This window comes from Heterocephalus glaber, unplaced genomic scaffold, assembly GCF_053883595.1.
Source record: "Heterocephalus glaber isolate CG9 unplaced genomic scaffold, H.glaber_assembly_v1.0 deba00000943, whole genome shotgun sequence".
Taxonomy (NCBI): Eukaryota; Metazoa; Chordata; class Mammalia; order Rodentia; family Bathyergidae; genus Heterocephalus; species Heterocephalus glaber.
Window position 1 is genome coordinate 13,497,552 of NW_028258175.1, and position 21,344 is coordinate 13,518,895.

Below are 21,344 nucleotides of genomic sequence, written 5' to 3' on the forward strand. Positions count from 1 at the left end.
GGAACTTAATTTGTTCTATGATTTTGGAAAAGAGGGCCACATTTGTGTTTGTGTGGGAAGATGATTACAGTTGTGTTTGTCATCCAATGTAGAGTTTGAAAACAAACAAATTTTTGCCAAATGCTTATGTGTGCAAACTAAATTGCAAACAAATGTGTTCATGAGCTGAGGTCCCACTGTACTTGGCTTCTTTTTAATGCTAGTCTTTTCAGAAACTAAGCTCTCTAAGGAACCAACTTTGCAGGTACTTCCTTTCTGGTGAAACAATTGGACTTTTTGCTCCCGATCCTCACTACAAATCTTCCTAAAAGCTGCCACAGTACATCTTGAACATTGGGCTGCCTTGAAATTTCTTCCCAGAGATTAATTAGTTCATCACCCTTAATCTCAATTTCCCACTAAGCATCAGGACATGAGCAAAACGTAGACACATTTCTAAGTATAACACAAATGGTCTCAAGTCCAGCTGCCAATGGAGTTCTTATTCCCAACTGAAACCCTCTGAGCCTGGTCTTTACTGTCTGCATTTCTATGAGCATTATGTTTTTCTGAGCTCTGGTCAGAATCTCCCATCAAGCTTGGCTCACACATTCTAGGGCTTCTCTTTGACATCTCCAAACCTTTCAAAACTCCTCTCACAAGCCACTTCCAAAGGCTTCTGAACCACATGGTCAGGTAGTTACAGCAAGATCCCTCTCCCAGTACTAAAATCTGACTTAGTCACTTTCTTCATTACTGAGACATGATACACAACACCCACAATTTAAAGGAGAAAAGAGTTATTTTGGCTTGTGCTTTCAGCACATACAGTTGGTTGGTTCCAAGGCAGAAGTAGCATGGTGCAAGGGTCTGATGGAGAAAAGCTGCTCAAATAATGTTGGCCAGGAAGCAGAGATAGAAGGGAGGAGTCAGGGAGGGAAATATGTCCTTCAAGGTCATGTCCTCAGTGATCTGCCTTTTCTAATCAGGCCCCACCTCCCAACAGCACATTTAGCTTTGAACTCATCTATGGATTAATCCCTTGATGAGTACATGGCCCCATGATCCAATCACCTTCCAAAGCCCCACTTCTGAGTGTATGAAGCCTTGGGAGGACATTCCAGATCCAAACCACAATTTTAATTGTTTTCCTATATTTGGTGTTTTAGGAACCATTCTGTAGAAATATAATTAAAAATGGAACCTCCTCTCAAGAAATAGGGTGCAAAGGCAAAGACACATTGCTAATAAACCATGACAAGTGTTATGATAGACAATATTATAGACTACCCAGAGAACCAGAAGCAGGGCAACAAACCTTGAGACTGCAAGCTCCATGAGGGCAGGAAATATATTTATGCCACACTATGCCAGAATTGCACTGCTTTGCCCTGTGCCTGGTATATAGATCCTCAATAATTGTTGTTGGATACAACTGAATTAAAATGAATCAAGACTGGTGATATGTACTAATCAAGTGATGTTAGCTGCTATAACAAATAAACCCTCAAATCACAATGGCTGGAACACAGAGGAAGTGTGTGTGTGTGTGTACTTAGCTTTACTTTCACAAAGATGATATCAAAACCCAGATGATGGAGGGCACCTGCTCTAAACTGTCATTCAAGAACCCAATCTCCTTTTACCTTTGACTCTGTCACCTCCTGAGGTCCCACGAGCTTTCATTTCCAATTGATAAATAGAGAAAGAGGGAAAAGAGGCCCTGGTTCTCTTGGAGAAAAGAGGGAATTAGTGGACCACTATTCAAAGTGGCTTTCAATACTATCTCTTGCATTGCTCATGTCATGCAGCCATATCTCAGTGCAAAAGAGGTTGGGGAAAATAGTCAGACCATATACCCAGGAAGAAAGTATGTAGGTTGGTGAAAGCCTATCATTGCATCATTGAAAAAAATGATCTGAGGAAATATCCCAAACAGTCTGTAAGCTGAGCAACAGGAACCCCAAGGATCAGAAAGAAGTAAAGAACACTGCAAATGTGGTGTCAGTGTGGGAAAAACAGCAGTGTAGGAGGGGCTGAGCATATAGCTCAGCGCTATAGGTCTTGCCTACTATTCTGAGTTTGATCCCCAGCACTGCAGCATTGGGTATGAGAATGATGAAGAGTCGTGTGTACAATGAGGTGAGACTTTCAGAGAGGTAGTCAAGTGATTGGAGAGATTTTGTATTATGCCAGTGAGTTCAGACCTTGTACTATGGGCAGCTGGAACCCCCTGAAACTCCTTGAACAAAAGAGTAGCACAGTTAGCTTTGCATTTTAGATTACCTGGGTTGGCTATGAAAAATTTTAAGGACCATGATCACACACTGAGATGGAGAGGAAAGGATGGACTTGAGAGATATTGGGAAGGTAGAAATGTGAGGCTAGGTGGCTGCTTGGGTGTGGATCACTATCTGCCCTTTTTGTGAACTTTGTCCCCTCTGGTCTCTTCACTTTGAATCTCCTTGCTAAACTTTTCCTGAGTGCTCAGCCCAAGCCCAATTTCTAGAGCAATTAGGCCTTAGGGTATGGCATTAGATTGGTCCTCTTGATTGGGAATATCTGATTAATTGTAATCTCAACCTAAGGATCTCTCAGAGGAAGGTTATTACTGGATTCCCAAATTGTAGGTGAATTAACCAAGAATTTATTTGGGAATCTCAATTTATATGTCCAACTTTTGTTTATGTTATAGGTGGCGATATACAGACAGCTTCATTTCCTGAGCAGAAATTCAGAGGTACAAAAAGTTTCCTAGGGGTGAAATTTAAAGTGACAGTTAAAGCTAGGGGGAGGTGGTAGATGGTAAGTGGGTGATGTGGTTTGATCCATATTGGCTCTTGTGCAGCTATAGTTGTCACTGGTCTTCCAAGGCACCATGATATCAACAGGACTAGAAGCAGGACTTCTCCTCCCACAAGAAGATGAGAAGATAGTACTTCAAAGTAGTGTTACCTAGTGGCTAAGCACCCACACTATGGCCTTATAATGTCTGCAGTCAGATCTTACTCTCCATCACTTACTAGCTGTGTGATTTTGGACAATCACTTCACTCCACAGGAACTTAGTTCCCTCCTCTGTAAATTGTGGTTACAGTACCTTTGAGCCTGCAAAATTGTTACGAGATTCAATGAGATAATGTATATCCAATTCTTGACTTACTGTAAGAACAAATTAAGTGTAATCTTTACTAAAGAATGGGTAAGCTCTCCAAAAAAAGACATTTTATTCAGATCTTTATGTTCGGTGGCCATATCAATGGTAATAAATATAAGCTGAATAAATTTAATATTTCAGCAAATATTTTTAAGTGTGTAATGTGTACTTGATATCAGAGACACAAAAGAAGCAAAGGTTGCTACTTCAACCCAGATCTCAATATAAAAGAAGAAGCAAACAATGAATAAATAAATAGCACTAAACATGCAATATGATGCTAAGTGGTAATAACTGTTCTGAAGAACAAATAAAATAGATTAGAGAAATATAAAGTGATAGGATGTGCTTCTAGGTAGAACAGGGGTCTGAGTAATATAATGAATTAAAGGATAAAGGAAGAAAAGTAATGAGGAGCTGAGCTTCCAGAAGTTGGTTCCTTGAAATGATCTACAAAATTGATTAACTCTTAGCTAGGTAGATGAAACAAAAAGAAAAGACATAAAATACCAATATCAGGAATAAAGAAGAGGATGTAAGTGGAGGTCTTTCAAATATTAAAAAATTAAAAATAAGTAACTGCATGGCAAATAATTCAATGACTTTGAGGAAATGGAGAAAATAAAACTCATCAAAATTGACACAAGAAGAAGCAGAAAATCTGATTAGTCTTATATCTAATAAAAATTTTCAAAAATTGGTTTTCAAAAACACTGTCCCAAATACTCTAACCCATATGTTTCACTAGTGACTTCTGTTAAGTATTTATGTTTGTTTGTTTGTTTGTTCGTTTGCAGTGCATGGGATCAAACCAGGGCCTCATGCACAATAGGCAGGTGTTACACCACTGAGAAACACCCCCATTACTCTATTAAGTATTTGTGGAAAAGAATAATAACAATCTTTTACCCACTTTATAAGAAACCGAGGGTAGAATACTTTCAACTAGTTTTATGAAGATAGCAAAAAACTCTTATATCAATACTTGATAAAGATATAATAAAATAATTTACAGAACAATATGCTCTATAAGTACTTAATCAAATAAAAATATTTAATTAAATCTTATCACATTGAGTAAAAATATACAAAACTGATAAAATATGACCAAGTATCTGAGTTTATCTGAGAAATGTGAGGCTGTTAACATTAAAATCAATCAATGTAATTCACTGTATTAACAGAATAAGAACATAAACCATATGACCACTTGAATAGATGCAGAAAAATGCATTTTATAAATGTTAACACATATTTATGTTGAAAACTCTCAGCCACTTAGGAATGTTAAGGAATTTAATCAGTTTTGATTAAATGTCTATGTAAAACTTATAGCTAAATATCACACTCAATGGTGAAAGACTGAATGCTTTTCTGATAAAGATCAAGAAAAAGGCAAAGATACTTTTCCTAGCACTTTTATTTAACATTTGAAAAATACACAAGAAGTCTTTGTACCATTTTTGTTATTTATAGTGAATTCAAAAATATTTCAAAATAAGTTTTTTAAAACTTAAAAAAACTATTCTAGCCATTTCAGTAAGTCAAGGAAGGGAAACAAAAGGCATAAAACTGGATGCTAGAGTGAAACTGACTCTATTTGTGATGACATGATTATTCATGAGGAAAATATTAAGCAAGCTACAAAGCAACTATTAAATACTAAGAAATGTTAGCAAGCTTCCAAGATACACAATTAAGATCACAAAGTCAGTTATATTTTTACATACTAGCAGCAAACAATTGGAAAATGAAATTAGAATTCCACTTAGCGTTAAAGACATACAATGCCGATGAATCAATTTTACAAAACATACATCAGATCTTTAAACTAGGAACTACAAAAGAATCCCTAAAATTAAAGTATGTAAAATAAATAGATATATTATGTTCCTGTATTGAAAGTCTCAAGACATGTGGTAGGGTGGTCAGATGTCATTCATTTTTCACCCTCTTCCAACACACACACACACACACACACACACACACACACACACACACACAGAGGTACACTTGCACTCACATGCACACATTCATTCCCACACATGAGTTACTTCCTCTCCAGCAGATATTAGAACCACCCAATTCAAAGCTACCAATAGAGGGCCAGGGATGTAGCTCAGTGGTCCCACGCCTGCCTGGCAAGCACAAGGTCCTGAGTTCAATCCCCAGTACCGGAAAAAGAAAAAAAAGCCTACTAGTACTGACTCACTGGGATAATGTGAGGGGAATTAAATACCACTTTACAAAAATGTCTCCTGCTTCTGGCCTGTCAAAGCACCTGAAACTACCACTGTATGAATCACCTCAATAAATCACTTTCCCAAAGATATAACAAGACTCTACATGATACAGAAACTCCCTGCCCACTTTCCTCGGCAGACTTAATGAGCTCCTGATCCTCCTGGAAGCATGTCCTCCCTCTAAGCTGCAGGCCTTGTATTTGCTCTTCCTTCTGTCTGAACACTTCCCTTGCTCCTAACCTGTCAGAAATGCTTTAGGCCTCAACTCCATCATATCCTTTGGAAGAGTCAGGTGTCCACACATCCTCCAGGAAGCCTCCTTGTCCTGACCCACACTGAACAGTCTACACAGTTTGTAAGAGCTCTGCAAAGCCAAGGTGTACTTCATTCAACCAAAGCTTATGGTAAAACACCATGTTTGGGCCATTGCAACTTTTAAATCTAACAATTTATAGCATTCCAAATACTCATGTGGGATGAATGACATATTTTACAGCCAAAGTATAAAGTGTAAGTGTCAAGATTCCCAACTGCAACTAGCATATATAGTTGCCTGTATTTCATTCCAATGAGCAGATCCCTGGGAATTGCACACTGTCTGCCCAATCTCCACTCTCCCCTCTTTCTTGATTCTATCCAGAGTGGCAATATACTCAGCAAAAAGTCTGTCTACTTTCCCAGCCTCGTCACAGTGAGAGATCCACATGCTGATGCGTTCTGGCCAAAACAGAAGCACTGTGTGGTTTTCTAAGAACATCCCTTAAAATAAGCTGACTGGGGTGAGCTCTTTGATTTTTTTGGATTTCCATCTTCCTTTCTTCTTGCTATTTGTAAAGGAATCATGATGACTAGAACTCTAGGCACTGAATTTCATCTTGAAGCTGTCTTGGACAGAGAAGTTGCAGGCACAGAATAACATGAGAAAATTAGAGGAGGAGGGAGAAAGAGCCACAATAGTAGTCCTAGACTATGTGTTGGACCCATGTCAGCTTCCCAGTTTAGATAATGTACTGAGGTTATGTAAAAAGTTTCACAGAAAGAAGACCATGTAGTAAGTCTCTTCACTACTTTTGCTGCTTCTAGTGATGCAAAACATATTTCAAAACAATTTCTTTTAAAAAATTGCAATAGTGTAGCTGGGGTAGTGGCACATGCCTGTAATCCCAGCACTCTGCATCTGAGGCAGGGGATCACAGGTTTGAGCTTAGCCTGAGTAACTGAGCAAGTTCGTGAGACCCTGTCTCAATAAATAAATAAATAAATAGATAGATAGATAGGTAAATCAATGAATAGGTCTGAGACTGCAGCACGGTGCAAAAGTTCTGGGTACAGCCCCTAGTACCCTAAAAGAGAAAAACACAAAGGCAAATCCTTACCAAAATCTCAGGCACGTTTTTTGCAAAAAACTTTTGCAAAAAGTAGAAAAACATTTGAAAATTCATGTGGAATCTTGAGGGACCATGGATAGCCAAAGCTAACTTGAAAAAAACCAAAGCCGAAGAACTTATACTTCCAGAATTCAAAGCTTACTACAAAGCTACAGTGATCACAATAGTGTGGTACTGGCATACCACATGTAGACCACAGAGTAGAGTAGAGAGCTCAGAAGCAACCCTTACAAATAGAGTCAGATGATTTGGACAAGGCTGCCAAGATCATTCAATAAGAAAAAGAAGTGTTTTCCTCAAATGGTGCTAGGGAAACTGGAAATTCATGTGGAAAAGGATGGAACTGGACTCTTACTCCACACCATATACAAAAACTAACTCAAAATGGATCAATGACCAAAATGTAAAAGCTAAAACTTAAAATTCTTAAAAGAAAACATAGGGCAAAATCTTCACGATATTGTGTTTAGTGATATTTTCTTGGATAAGACACCAGCAACAAGCACCAGCAATGGAAGAAAAAATAGATAAATTTGAATTTATGAAAAACTTTAGAAACTGTATCAAAAGACAATGTCAACAAAGTAAAAAGACAATCACAGAATGGGAGAAAATATTTGCAAATCACAATCTTATAAGGAATAAACAGAATATATAGAGGACTTCTAAAACACAACAAAAATTTCCAGACAACACAATTCAAAAATGGGCCAAGGATCTAAATAGATATTTCTCCAAAGAAGATATACAAATGTCCTGTAAGAAAATGAAAAAAATCATCAACATCATTAATTATTAGGCAAATGCAAATCAAAACCATGATAAGATACCACCTCACTCCAATCAGAATGGCTATAAAATAACAGAAAATCACAAGTGTTAGCAAGAATATGAAGTATTTAGAACTCCTGTGGACAGTTGATAGGATTGTAAAATAGTACAGCCACTGGGGAGAACAGTATGATGGTTCCTCAAACTATTAAAAATAGAATCACCATGCGATCCAGCAATTCCACTTCTGAATATATAGCAGAATGAGCTGAGAGCAGGCTCTTGAGAAATATTTTTACAGCCATGTTCACAACAGCATTATTCACAATAGCTAAAACATGGAAGCAACCCAAGTGTCCACTGAAGAATGAACAGATAAGCAAAATGTAACATATACATACAGTGGAATATTATTCAACTTTGAAAAGGAAGGAAGCTCTGACATCCCCTAAGACATGGGTGACTCTGAATGACATTATGCTAAATGAAATAAGCCAGACACGAAAAACAAATACTGGGTGATTTCACATGTATGAGACTGTTAGAATCGTCAAAATTAAACCTGAAATTAGACTGGTAGTTGCAAAGGGCTGGGGGAAGTTGGAAATGGGGAGTTATTTTTAGTGGATACAGAGTTTTGGTTTTGTGAGATGGAAAAGGTTCTGCAGACGGATGGTGGCATTAGGGAAGTGCACAATATCATGGGATTATATCCTACAAATGGTTACGGTGGCACATTTTATGTCATGTGTATTTTACTGCAATAAAAATGAAAAATACTGCAATGGCAGTAACAGAATAACAATTGTCCATCTGACAAAAATGGACTATTAGAAGATGTAATAGAAAGTTAACTCCTGGTTTTCCAACGGATTCCATCATAGAATCATAACATCATGGGCCACAGTGGACAGAAAACTAACTACCTTAGGTTATCACCAAAGAGCGACTGACTTCTTGGGTACCAAGGTCGCCACAGACACCACATCTTCTCTTGGATTAGCACAGCAGGGTACCCAGGAAGGGAGGCCTGAGAGTGGGCAGCTCTGTGTGATACTGCTGGGCCAGAATCTGGGAAGGAGAAAAGCGGGTCTCAGTTTTCCTAACTATGTAAGTGGATGCGTGCCTGTCAGGTAACATCTGTGATGCTGCACAGGACCTTCCTCCCACTGACCTCAGCACCGGGATGGGTGTGAACTGGTGCTAGCTGAATCCCTGCTCTAGGGGCCAGTATCTCTGAGGGATGCTCACAGAGCAGGGACACCAAGGGGTGATTCTTTCCACCCCTCCTTTGCTGTGCAATGAGATGAGGAGGAGGCAATAGAAGGAACAGAGGAGGAAGAGGAGAAGGAAGCGGGGAGGAGGAGGATCAGGATGATGATGGGGATAAAGCGGAGATGGAAGCAGAGGATCAGGAGCAGGATGGCAGCAAATACATACCTGCCATTGTTCTGAGCATGTAACATAGACTGATTCATTTGTTAATCTCACAACCAAATCTAGGAGATAGGTACAAATAGCTCCAATTCAAAGGTAAGGCAGGAGAGGCCAAGGGAGGACAAATGAACCACTCGAGTTCACAGAGTTCACTGATTATGATCCAACATTTCCCCTGTTGCTTGTGAGCGCTAAGGAGGAGAGGGAACCCAAGGATTCCACGCCTTGCTTAGAAACCTCAATGGTTGTCTTCTTGTGTTGTTGTTGGGTTTTTTGGGTCTTGTTTACTCCGAAGTATTTTCTTTGTTTCTTAAGAAAGGGGAGGGTGTTTGTGGTATGTGATGGGAAGTAGATGAAATTGTATAAAGTAATATATACTGTATAATGTAAAAGCAAGTTTAACGGAATTTGAAAACAGGCAGGCCTAACTGGGAAAAATAAGCATAACCAAACACTAGAATCAAAACTTCAGGGGCACTATTTCCATCACATTCTAAAAATGTCAGAATTATAGTGAAATGCCCAAAAAACACAAATCAATGGTCACTAGAGTTTGGGTTGGGAGAGCAGTGTATTGGTCAATAGCTTTGCAGTATACTGTTTTCATAGGTGGGGGCAGGAGTCTCACCCTCACTGCCTGTCACCCAGGGCCCCTAAAATGTGATGAGCTCTCAGGTCTTCATCTATAAACACTGTGTTTCATTTTTTAAAAAGAATCCAAAAGCAACTTTAAGTCCACTTATGAAACTAATTATTCATGCACAGTGCTTACCTTCCCCCAAAAAGCAACTCGCCCTTTCTGCAGAAGTTCGTAAAAAATCCACTATCCATCAGAGTGAGCTGATGTTTCCAATTATAAATGAGGTGTTAGAAGGCAGAGAGAGCCCACGAAGCTCACCACATCACAGGGCGGTGTGGCGCGGCCGGCCGGAGGGAAGACCTTCTCCCCTGACGTCCTACAGCATTATAATGGAAGAGCTTGAGAATGCCAATGCAAATGAACCTAAGCCAGCAGGGATGCCTAAAAGACAGAAGTGAGAATCCTGGCAATTAAGAATGTTGTCTCAGAGGAAGTTAGACCGGCCCATTAATTACCATGCCTTAAAGGGAAAGAGGTCCCCATGAAAATGCAATAAATTAAAATATCAAAAACAAAATTAGTGAGATGAGAAGATGGAAGTGTCACAGAGAAGCTAATCTCAGAGGCGCTGGCGGGGCGGGGCGGAGGGAAGGAATGAAGAACTTCGGGCGGGAGCGGGTGTTGACCCTGCATAGCACATGCCCAAGGCTCCCTCTCCCTCCCTTTCTTCCCTTCCTTCCTCTTTTCCTTCTTTTTTCTTTTCCTCCTTCTTTCTTTCCCTCGTTCCCGTCTCCTATTCTCCTTTCTCCTTCCCTGCACCACTTTTTTCTGTCCTTTCCTTTCCCCTTCTCTCTTCCATTTACACCTCCCTCTAGCCTTCCTTCTTTATTCTCTCTCTCCTCTCCCACTGTCCTCTCCTTCTGACTTTCCCTTCTTTGTGTCAATGCCTGCTGACCTTTTCATGGACTTCCCACTCCCGCCAGGACTCTGGCCTTGCCCAGGTGGCCTCTGCTGGGGGTGGTGGGGCTGGCTAATGGTTCCCTGGAACCGGCCTGGCTGTAAGGCAGGCTGCAGTCAGTTCCCCACGCCCGCAGGCTTGCCAGCTCTGCCCCATTTCCCATCTGTGTTTCTATTTCCTGCGAGAGTAGCTTTATTGGTCTCATTAATTCTCCTTTCCATCTTTGGCGTGGGAAGGTGATATTATCCCCACTTTAATGCCTCCTGTGTTTTGCAAATTACAGGATTGTAATGGATGGAATGACAAGACACTCTGCTTTCACCGACTCCCAGGGAAAGCCATGAACTGTCCTTTATTTAACCGGCCAGAGGTAATCCGTCTGGGGGGGGTCCATTTCCCAGAGTGAGGTCCACAAACACACATGGAAAGTTTCCTCTTAGCCGAGATAATTCCATGTGAGGCAAACAAGGATTCCTCTACTTGAACACTTTCATTTTCGAGTTCCTGAAAGCAGGTTTCCTAATGAGGGTTTTTCTTTTTTCTTTTACAGTAATTATATTTGACAATTTTTTCTTCTCTTGTTTGAAAATAAGTTTCAGGAAATCTTAAAAGGAAACATGCAAGGGATGCTGTAGCTCAAGGTTTGGAGTTCAGTAAGTACATTACAAGAAAAGAAATCTCTGCTGCTCTGCTCTAAAGACAAGGCAAAGTCTCTGATGCAAGTCGTTTGGGCTCGATAACTAATTAAAAATCACAGCCACCATTATCAGAAAAGTTTCTCCCGATCTTATCTGCTACTGAGAGCTCTTTGCAAGAGAAAGAAAAAGGAAATAAGTGGTCCCTCCATAGAGCAGGGCATACTCATCTTTATGGGTTTGTTATCTTTATGGGTCTCCCCAGACCCTAGTATAGTATCTGGAACCCTAATAAATATTGACTATGGAACAAAATGGCCTTTTTTCCTTTTAAAATATTCACTAAAGTGTGTAATTACTAAAGTGCACACATCTCATGAGTGCACTCTCGTGCCTTTTTACAAAATTGATATCACCTGTGAAACGGGAACCCCAGTGGAGACCCAGAACAACAGCATAGCCCTAGATGTCCCCTTTGTGCTCCTTGCCAATTGTTCCCCGATATAACCACCACCCTGACTTCGGGCAGCATAGACTAGTCCTGCTCTGGGGTCACACAGCGTGTCTTCCTGTGCGTCTGTTTCTTCCACTCAACATGAAGATTCTGAACCCATTCATACTGGCTCATGAAGCGTCTGGCTGTGTAGTCTTCCAGCATGGGGGCTATGGACAGAGGCTTTGTTTTCCCCCCAAACTCATTTGGGAGGTGAGTAGGGTTATATGAGGCCATCAGGGTGGGATCCTAGTATGGGATCTGTGTCCTATAAACGGATGCAACTTGAGAAAGTAATGTTAAGTGAAAGAAGTCAGACACACAAGCTCAAATATCCATGGTTTCTCTTATATGAGGAAATATATATATATATATATATATTATATCAAGAGCAAAATAGAAGAAAGACAAATAGGAAGTATAAAGAAGTTCCAAATTATATATTCTGTTGTTTAAAAAATATTCAATATATATGCTTCAGTATAATTTGTTTCATTTATACTAATAGTTTATCTTAGTTCATTGAAAAGAAAGTTTGTGTTATCTGTTTCTTTTTAGTAAGACTCTTTTTGGTTTATATCTTATACTGAGTGACTACATGACACACAGTATAATAACTATTGTTATTCCCTTATTATTTAGTTATAAAAATTTGGGTTTTTTTAATAAAATAAAAAGAAAAAATTTTAGAAAGAAAAATAAAAAAAGAGGAAGAAACTAGACACCCTCCAACCCGTGCAACCCATCTCTTGCCTCATGTATGCACCTAGGAAAATCCATTAGGATATAATGAGAAGACAGCTGTCTGGAAACCTGGAAGAGATCCCTCACCAGACATCAAATCCACCAGCACCTTGACCTTGGACTTTGCTGCCTTCAGAACTGCAAAGAAGTAAATGTTTGTTATGAAACCACCCAGTCTATGGTACTTTGTTATAACAGCCCAGACTGAGAGAATGGGAATAGGAATGCACTATGATCTATCCATTCTTCCAGCGATGTACATTTTGGCAGTTTCAAGATTGGAGCTCGGATAAAAGGTACTGCTGCAGGTAATGCAATATATATCTTGTGATTATGTGTATTTTTATGTTGGATTATAACCTGGGGAATGGATATGCTGGGTCAGAGGTTGTGCGTAGTTTCAGCCTTGGTAGAAACTGTAATCACTAAAACATTTTCCCACAGTGCTTGCACTGATGAACACTCCCAGCAGTAGTGTATTAGAGTTCTACTAGCTCCACACCCTTGCCAGCATTTGGTGTTGACAGTCTAATTTCAGCCCTTCTGGTGGATGTGTAGTGAAATCTCATTGTTTGTGTGCGTGTGTGATTTCTTTCTTTTCTATCCATTGTGATTTCTCTCTGCCCTGCTCGCCTGCTCCCGAACTCTGGATAATCACTAAACTATCCCACAGCTCTATAATGTTGCTATTTCAAGAATGTTCTGTAAATGTAATCATACTGTATGCAACCTTTGGGAATTCTTTTTCTACTCAGTGTAACTCTCTTGAGAACCATCCAACCTGATGCGTGCATCAAAATTGTTCCTTTTAATTGCTGAGTAGCATTCCATTAACAAACTTGTAAAAGGAGAATAAGCATTCATTTCCAACCAGTCATCTGTAGAGAGTTTATTTCACACTCAATGGATGTGAAAATAGATTTTCACTTTTTTTATTTGTTCAATAGTTCAACAAAGATTTATTGAGTAGCAACCGAACACCAAGCGTTGCTCTAGACACTGGGCATACAAGAGACGTGCAGGACCCTTATTGGTGAGGATTTTCTTAGAGTCAATTTGGAGTGACTGATAAATTTAATAAGGCAGGACAGCCTTACAGATGGCCGGACAGAGTCTATACGCCATCCAGTCTGGAAGAAAGGAGGAACACACTGACTTCATGAGGGTGGGAGTAAAGCTGAGTCCAGGAAGCACTCTCCTGGGCACAGTGCATAGACCGTGTCTTGGAAGACAGATACTTTGCACGATGGCTGTGGATGCAAGGAAGAAAGAGAAAGGGGCTTTTCAGAGCCGAAGAAAGGCTGAGAGCGTGAAGAGGAGACGCAGCCTACACTCAGAGCAGAGTGCAGCACACTGTGGTGAGCCGATCCCGGAAAGTGGGTGGGCCGTGGAAGAGGTGGAGAGCTAGGGAGCCGTTATCTCTCGGAGACATTCTCACTGCGGAGAGCCCCACGAAGTTGCTCTGACGCCACTAGGAGATTACTGTTAAGAGACTCTGAGTCTGCTGGTCTCCAGCCAGTCCGACTTTGAAGATCCTCAAAGACCCCTGCACTGGATGTGGCCAAGGGCAATCGCCCCAGCACACATCTTTTACACTTCTGCTTGGTCTGGGTATGTTTGGATGTGTCTCCCAAAGGTTCGTGTGCTAGGAGCGTCATCCTCAGTGTGCCAGTGCTGGGGTATTGGATCTTTTAAGAGGTGGGCCCCGGTCCAAGGTAATCAGGATGCAGGGACACCACCTTAGAGGGGATTAATGTAGCTCTCACAAGACCTGGGTCATCCACTCTAAAGAAATTCCATCTTGTGTGGCTGGCTCTTTTGCACACACACAGCTGGTTCCCTTTCCATTTCTCCACCATGTCATGACACAGTCAGGGGCCCTCACACTCATGACACACTTCTGTTTAGATCCTCCAGCTACCAGAATCATGAACAAAGTAAACCTCTTTACTTTGTAAAGTACCTAGCCTCAGATTTTGTCACAGCAACCCAAAACGGATCTGTCTCAGGAGTGTTTATCTGTCAGTTGTGGCTAACAACATGGAACACACACACACACACACACACACACACACTTCTATTCATCCCACTTTGATGTTAATGATATAACTTTTCTTTTTTGTCTCTTCGCCTGAAATGGGGATGAGAGAAGTCCCTTAAGAAATAATAATAGTAAGCATTTATGCCATTTCATGCTACAGGGCAGGCATTTTTCCATATGTTTTCCAGTTTCCTGATTATAGTCCTTTAAAGTGAACCTTATAATCATATCCAGTTTTTAGACAAGGAAACTGAGGCACAGTGAGATGTGGTGGCTTGCTCAAGGTCACAAGAGCAGCAGGGCCAGGCCCTGAAGGTTGGCCTCCTCGTGAAACAGAGGAGTGTGGGAGCTCTTCCCTGAAAACTCACGTTTAAGGACTGTGGGTTCAGTAAAGGTGGGGACAGCCCTCCTGGAAGGAGGTGCTAATATGACCACAGAACCAGGGACCAGGCTTCTATGGTGGTGGGGGGCTCCAACGGAGAAGCCAGTCCTTCTTTTAAGAGGCTAATAGAACGAAGTGAGGTTTCCCATCAGTCTACCTGGTGCTTAAGCCGACAGAGACTCCTGTTGCCTGTCATAGAAGAGGGATGCAAACACAAAGCCAAGGGGCACTCTCTTTGGCTATCATGCTGTCTTCCATCTCTAGATACTGGCACATACAAAGCCTATCTAGATTGTCCAGCACCTCCCCTCCTCCGGGTCCTCATCCAGTCAATGCCTGACCTCCCTAAGATTCCAACCCAAGAGTCTATGCCCCAGGGGCATCTGTCTTGATTCTTACAGACCACTTCAGACTCTCCAGACTTGTTACATGTCTGCACGGTACCTTGTATTTTCTTTTCAGAGCTCTTATCACAGTTTGTAATTACACATGTGTGATTATCTGCTTAATAACCATCTCCTCTACTAAAATTTAAGAATAACAGAACTGAGGCAGTGTTTATTTTTTCTATTTTATTTTATTTTATTTTATTTTGGTACCGGCATTAAACTCAGGACCTTGTGCTTTTGAGGCAGGCGCTGGAACCACAGAGCTAAATCCCCAGCCTGGCAGTGTTTATTTTTGCTTAGCATTTTATGTCCATGTTACAGTCCCTGGCACAGAGTAGGCGGTCCGTAATGCTTACAGACTGAATGAGCATATAGACAAATGAAAAATTGAATAGATTACTGAATCACAATAGTGTCGTCAAAGGATTTGATATCTTGTAAGAACATCCATTCCATGAAATATCTTGGCCACCTCTGGAGTCACTGACTCCCCAAGCACCCAAGGCACAATCTTTCAGACAAACTAAAGGTTTCCAAGCCTCTGTGAGTCCAGCTCAGCCTGCCTAGAAAGTCAGTATTTAAGCTCCTATATTTGATTTCCATCATCATCCATTGCAAGTGGGAGTTGTTGATTTTCTTTAATTAAGGCTGGAAAGATGGCTTCCTGAGTGGGTAATCTGTTTCTCAAGTTCAACATTTCATGGGCACGGCCCACATTTCACTCAGAAATGGGGCAGATTCATTAAAAGTATGGCCAGACGGCTTCCTCTCTGGCTGCTTGTTTGCCTACGTTTAATGAATGAATAAAGAACATGCCTATTCATTACCAACTCTGGAGTGGAAGTAATTGCTGAGTTCTCTCGGTTGCTTGGAATAATGTTCCTAGCATGTGGAGCACCTTCTGCCTTGGAAACTCCAGCACTTCCCAATCAATGGGCCCGAGACATTCTCCAGGGGCTGGCGTTCACCTCTGGCTCACCTTTGAGAGCAGCAATCGCTCTTCTGCTCCCCTGGGGTGTCATTCTGTGCACTAAGCATGCTCATTTCTGAAGGCAGGCCCTGGGACCCTAAGAAGTAAATGAGACTGGTAGGCCCATTAATTCTCTGAGTGTACCCTGGGGTCACCTAGGGTATTATAATGTAATTACTACTAAGACATTCTAAATCCCTATATACTTTGCCACAAAGCATTTTATGGATTAGAAACTATTCAGTTTTTCTCTCTCCATGACCATGTGCCCAACTCTGGCCATGGGAAGCCTAGACGGCCATCATGGTGACGCTAGGTTGATAAAAGATGTAGATTACCCTTGAGACTTTATCACTAATCTCTGAATCATTATAAACATGTGTCGAGTGTCTACTCTGGACACGAATTAAAGATGGCTGGGTCCCTCACTTCCATCTTGCTCAACGGGTCTCCAGCCTGCTTCCTCCGCTGACTTCATTGTCTTTACAGTGTTCTCCCCAAACACAGATGCCACAGCCCTCCCCTGACAAGGCTCTCCATTGCTTTCAGAATTCTGTAAAATCCCATTGCCCAGCACACAGAACTTCCTTGTGCAACTTGGCTCTCGTCTACTTTTCTGGCTTTAATGCTGCCTAATCACTGTCCTACTTTAAAATCATGTGCCCACAACATGAAACCACTAACAGTTTTCCTAAACATACTCTATTATTTCCACTTCTATGTCTTTGCCCACACATATTTCCCATCTCTCCCTGGGGCCATCTTGCCCTCTTCGAAAAGCTAGATGAGGGAAAGCCAGTTTGAATCCCTTGAGAGAATGGGCAGGCTCCATAGCTTTACAACGGGAGCCAGGAATCCTGAGGTGGGGTTGGGTGGGAGTGTGGCACACTGGGGAGGGTATGCTTCCTCTAAAAGAAGTAGCTACCACCCAGAAACCCCTAATTCTTGCACGAGAAGTTGTAAACTCAGTGTGTTCAAATCCATATTTCTAGAAAACCCAGAAGTTTGGATTTTTATTTTAAATGTTGAATTTTTTTTTTAGTTTAAATTTTAAAGTGTGGGGATCAACCAAGGTGAGTCTTGGTTTCTGGCTGCTGACTCTTGACCTTTGCCTTAGATTCCTACTTGTCTCTGAAGGGTTACTGACAGGACACCTCCTCCGGCCGGCCGTCTCTCCTGTGTTCAAATGAGTGGTGCGGCTGTGAGCCTCATGGATAAATCTTTGTGTCTCAGGAAGTTTCTGCTCTACAGTAAGTCCCTAACTTACAGATGAGTTCCACTCCAGGAGAACTGTTCCTAAGTCGGATTCACTGGTAAGCTGACAGTGAGTCTTATATAGTACACCTGTGAAAGTTCTCAACTTGAATGTTTGTAAGTCAGGGACTTACTACAGGGCATAAAGTGAATGCTCAGTAAATACAGAATGGATAAACAAGTGAATGAAGACTGTTTTTCCTACTTGTAAGCTTATAGATTACACCCATTTTAGAAAGACTTGGGGATGTCACCCTGTGTCTTTTAATGGCGAGAAAAAATTTTTAACTTGTAGCCCTACTCATAAGAATTGGCAACCATATGTGAAAAGCAATTTGAAAGAGAACATTCAGTTCTGCTACCTAAAAATATCCATCACCTATCAGATCTGAATTCCCAATATTACAACCTTTAATGGATTGCATGATAGAATGTTACCTTTGCAGAGGGTCCTAGGAAACTAGCCCACCCCAGCAGGAAATGTAAAGTGTGTGGTCAGTTTCTGAAAGTTGGTGTAAAACTAGGTTGGGTTCTTTTCTCATGTATGCTTCTAACATGCTGTGTGACTTCAGACAACTCCCTTCCCTTCTCAGAACCTGAATTTTTCCATCTGTAAGGACAGAATTTGGGCCAAACCATATCTGAAGTTGCTATCATTATTTATATTATTGATATTATGAAATAAAATGAGATAGTTGTTATCTCAGACCATGTCAGAAACTAAAGTACAGGAAAGAGCCAAGTGAATGACAGTGGCTGGATGGAGAATCTCAAATCTGAGCAACCATTCAACTCCAGCTAACTACTGCAACACAGGAAGAGTGGTCCAGAGTTACCTGATGAGCTGACTTCTTAAGAGAAACCAGAAATCCTATGATTTTATATCAAATATCCTTATGACTTAAATATTGACAACGAAATCATTCAAGCAAGCAAAAGCAGTGTTGGCAACACAAACATTTATGTTTGGATAGATTCAATCCATTCCTGAACTGGTCCCAAGGAGAATGGGAATGAAGATTGGCTAAGGCTGCATCATACCCACCTCGTGAGCTTCCTTAAGTCAAAATTGGAAGAAAATTAAACAAAAACTACAGATGTCTACTACAAGAAACAAACCGAAAGACTAATATCACCCAGACTCCCTCCTGTTTTTTTTCCTAGAGCAATGCATTGTTTATTTTGAAATTCCTTGCCTTGAAAAAAAAACCCATCCGCCCATTATAAGCAGAGTTTTTCTCACTCATATAGGATTCCTGCAACTTGCTCTCCAGAAGGCGCTGTTAATGATCCATGTACTCTCAGCTCCAGGTCTTGCCAGCTACGGAGCAATTCTGTTCAAGGAGACCCCGGTTCATGTCTCAGTAATTCTGACTTCTCAGGGACTGGCTTTTGTTTATTTTCCTCTCTTCAAAGCACACATATTTCATTCCAGCAGCTTTTCCACATCAGCAGAATCTGGTGTGCTGGCACCAGATTCCTCCTGTGCACCAGCTCCATCCTGATTAACTCTATTTATATAATTTATTTGGGTTGCCTGTTCCTCATTTGGGAGATCGATACAAATTTAAATGAGAAGTGAGAGTATTTGCAGCCACTTTACGTGTTGATCAAACACAAGGAGGGCTGTTGATGTTCTGTCTCAAGAAGAGGAGCCCTCTGTGGGATCTTCTGGGGTCTCACCTTCCCCAAAGTGGAGAGAGCGAGAGGAAGGGAATGAAGAAGAAAAAAAATAGAGGCGGGAGGGAAGGGGAAAGGGTGGACGGAGGAAACTAGGGAGAGAATAGAATGGAGGAGGAAAGAGAGAGAGAGAGAGGGAGGGAGGGAGGGAGGGAGAAAGGGAGAGGGAGGGAGGAAGGAATGAAAGAGGAGAAAAGAAGGGAAGGGAGAAAAAGAAAAGAAGTGGCCAAACCAGCTTTCCAGCTTTCCGTTTTGTATGGCCAATATCAAGTGTGTTTAGCCTGCATGCCGAGGCCTGACCAGCAGTGAGACACCCAGGTTTTACTTTCTTGACTTCCAGGTGAAGCAGGAAGGCACTGCTAGCTCCTCCACGTAGGAGCTTTCTGCCAGTCTGCGCACTTCACGCAGCAGAACTGACCACACAAACGCCAGGCTCTGTGGGTGCTGGTGCCCTTCCATGGGCTGGCATGAGATGTCAGATGTGACTTGGTTTCCTGACTCTCTCCTTAGCGGAGGCTGGCTTGAAGCCCAGCTTGCAGGAACAGAACCCAAGTGTGTGTTTGGGAGGATGGGGCAGAGAATCCGGTCCAGTGTCAGCAGCTCCCTTTCTTTAGTTCTCACTCTGGAAACTGTCTCTTTGTCTTCTTATTTTAGGAAATTGTAGAAAGTCCCTTTCCAAGGTCAGGTCTTAATCACATGTGGCCAAGGCAGGGTGAGGAATTGGGAGTCGGGAGGCCTTTGGTCTTTTGCTACCTGTAATTCTGCACTCAGAGCTGACTGGTGTCTCAGTCCACAGGGAAGGCTGTGGTTAATTAAATCACCAGAACTGTTCTACTGGCTCTTAGATGGAGGAAAACACAGATTCACATGTCACTCTGATAGAGAAATCAGTTCTGAATAGATTGGATATGAAAATGTGTAAAAGAAAATAGGAAAGAATATGAGAGATTACAGTATATGTCTAAATTCAGGATTAGGGAAGAACTTGTTAAGCTAGTCAGAAAATCCAGAAGCTGTACAATAAATGGTAAACTAATTACAAAAAAGCATTTTAAGATCCACCTCACCAGAAGCAATATTTAAAAAATAACCAGTGATAGAGCATTTGTAATACATGTAATAAGCAAGGAGTTACTATTCCAATAGACAGATAAGAAAGAAGAGAAACAACCCAGTTTAAAATTGTGCAAAAACCATGAATGAGCAATTTGTAAACAGGAAGACATCAAACATAAAAATATTTGTCCAACCCCACTGATAATCAGGAGAATGGAAATTAAGACACCTCTGCGGTAACACTTTTATACCATTAGTGTGACAAAACACTAAACAATTAATAACCACTGATACTGATGACTATATGGAGAAATGGCAATCATGTAATACATGCACACCATCTGGAATTGATCAACTCTTACCATGTGATTTGTAAAACATAGCCCAAAACTCAATCTATTTGTAGAAGCATGGCAAGCAATTCCCCTTTTTTAATTTATAATTTAGAAAATCATAGGAAAACCATGTATAGAGGTTTGTTTGTATGAGAATATATCCCGATTGTAGCATTGTTTGTAGTGTCTACCGTCAAAGAAAAAGAAAAGGAAAAACAATAGAAACACTGCAAGGAGGGAGAGAGAGGACTAAGAGAAAAAAACTGGAAACATTCTGAATGAGTGTTCAGAATAGAACAAAAGGAACAAGGGTCAATGATAGACCCAACAAGGTAACAGGTTACACTATAATCACTTAGAGAAATGAGTTAGATTCACGTGTATTGACATGGAGTAACAACAGTGACACGCTGTAAAATTTAACACACAAATCCAAAGCAGTAACAAAAAGTGCAGCGTAACACACTTAGTCTAGCCTAGTTTGTGATACTAAAATGAGTTAGGTGCTAAGCAAGGCCACTCCCCTTAGGGGTGAACTTCTACAGTTAGGAGAAGAAAACTGCTTCCCCTTTAAGACTGTTAACACACCTGCAAAGTTGTTCTTTCTTTTTGTTTCAGCTAAAATTCTTTGCAGAAACTTAGAAAGAGCCAGCCAAGGTCATCAAGTCACTCTTATTCTTTTAAGTGAACTTGGCTCATTGTAATAGTGAACTGAGCATGACCAGAAGCATTTATGCCACCTTCTTCTCTGAATGAGCACTGACCTTAAACTGAGCATGCTCAGAAATGTACGCCTTAAACTGAGCATGCCCAGACACTTGCCTATCCCTACCCTTGCTTTGCTATGTGAATC

The 21,344-nt window shown here is 41.1% G+C and overlaps 1 long non-coding RNA gene across 1 annotated transcript in view; it reads right to left on the bottom strand.

Annotated features, from left to right (window-relative positions):
* Positions 1 to 4,673: 4,673 nt before the first annotated feature.
* The window catches only part of LOC147828679 (uncharacterized), an 84,900-nt gene continuing 68,229 nt past the window's right edge, over positions 4,674 to 21,344 (bottom strand). Inside the window, exon 4 of the long non-coding RNA XR_015450497.1 lies at positions 4,674 to 9,995. This is a non-coding gene — a long non-coding RNA (uncharacterized LOC147828679). The remainder of the gene's footprint in view (positions 9,996 to 21,344) is intronic.